Source organism: Tamandua tetradactyla, chromosome 10 (assembly GCF_023851605.1).
Source record: "Tamandua tetradactyla isolate mTamTet1 chromosome 10, mTamTet1.pri, whole genome shotgun sequence".
Classification (NCBI taxonomy): domain Eukaryota; kingdom Metazoa; phylum Chordata; class Mammalia; order Pilosa; family Myrmecophagidae; genus Tamandua; species Tamandua tetradactyla.
The window spans coordinates 81,094,462-81,096,407 of record NC_135336.1 but is presented as its reverse complement, the minus strand read 5'-3'; positions in this window follow the sequence as shown (position 1 = coordinate 81,096,407).

Here is a 1,946-nt window from a genome sequence, read left to right as displayed (position 1 = left end):
CAGCCGCCGCGGCCTAAGGGGACCGCCTGTCCAATTCTACCAGCTGGCCTGGGAAGGTGGAAGGGAGGGACTCCGGTCGCTTGCTGTCCCACCCAGGAAAGCCCGTGCCCCTTGGTGATCTCACCGGAGCTGGTTCTCCCAGATAGTCAGCCGTTCCAGGATGGGGTACGCTGTCCCTTTGATCTCCCTCGTGGTTCCGGGAGCTGCTCTGTATTATCTCCACTCCCCCAGTAGTTGTTCTGGAGGAGGAAAGGTGAGGGCGGCAAGGCTGTCGAGGCTGGTGGCGGAGGAGCACGGTGAAGGCGGGGAAAGAGGGCACCGTGTTGGTTGGAGAGCAGCCGGAGCAGGAGGGGGAGGAGGGGGATAGGGAGGTCGGGCGGCTCGGCTGCTGTGGGGCGTGTGCGCCGCGCGGCGGTCCGGGGGAGAAAGAGAGGGGGTAGGGAGGTCGGGCGGCTCGGCTGCTGCGGGGCGCGTGTGCCGCGCGGCGGTCCGGGGGAGAAAGAGAGGGGGTAGGGAGGTCGGGCGGCTCGGCTGCTGCGGGGCGCGTGCGCCGCGCGGCGGTCCGGGGGAGAAAGAGCCTTCTTTGCATCTTTTAATTGCTTTACATTTGAAGTCTGATTGGTTGAATATTAGTATAGCTACCCCTGTTCTTTTCTGTTTGTTGTTTGCATGACATATCTTTTCCCAACCTTTCACTTTCAACCTATTGTTGTTCTATAATCAGTTTTGCTGATTATAGAATTGTTGGTTGACCATTTTTCTCTTTTAGAAGCTTAAATATATTATACCACTGCCTTCTTGCCACCATGGTTTCTGCTAGAAACATACACATATAGTCTCATCGAGTTTCTCTTTTATGTGATTAATTTTCTCCTGCTGCTTTCAAGATTCTCTCTTTGTCTTTGACATTTGACAATATGATTAGTAAGAGTCTTGGAGTAAGTTTATTTTTATCTATTCTGTCTGGAATATGTTGTACTTCTTGGATCCACAATTGGATGTCTTTCAAAGAGATGGGAAATTCCAGTGATTATTTTCTCCATTAGTCTTTCTGATCCTTTTGCCTTCCTCTCTCCTTTGAGACACCCATGACATGTGTATTTCACATTATCATTCAGTTACCTGAGACCCTGCTCATATTTTTCCATTCTTTTCCTTATATTTTCTTTTCTGTATCAGATTTAGATAACTTGTCCTCCAGTTCACTAATCCTTTCTTCTGTCTCTTGAAATCTATTGTTGTTGAATAAAGTCCATTGCATTTTCATCTCTTCTATTGTGCCTTCACTGCCATAAATTCTGCCATTTGCTTTTTCAGATTTTCAAATTCTTCTTTATGTTCACCAAATGTCTTCTTTATATCCTTCCTCAACAAATTGATTTAATTTTTGATGAGAATCTGCAGGTCTATTTGAACATCCTGAATTAGTTGTTTAACTCCTGTATCTCATTTGAAGTGTTCATTTGTTCCTTTGACTGAACCATATCTTTGATTTTTCTAGTATGGCTCATTATTTTATGCTGATGTCTAGGCATTTGATTTCCTTAATTAGTTTATTGTGGAGGTTGTTTTCACTCTTTTACCTAAGGTTTTCTTGTTGGATGGCTTTGTTCTCTCTCTCCTCCTTGACATTCAGTTCAACTTATTCTAGACTTCTAATATAGCTTCTGTTCAACTGATCATAATTTGCAGGTCTTGTATTCTATTTCTTGCACAGCCTCTATTGAGCCTTTTTCTTCTTTATTTGAGGTCTGCTCAGATGTTATCAACTGCAGTCAGATTTTCTCTGACAAGAAGGACACATTTCTCAGGTGAATAGAGTAGCCAGCATCACTTTTCCCTGAGACTGAGAGTCAGCAGGTTGTCAGACTTTCCCTTGAAGCCCCTAAACTCTGTGCTTTTCCTATCCTGCTCAGCATGTGGTTCTTGACAACCCACAGCTCTTC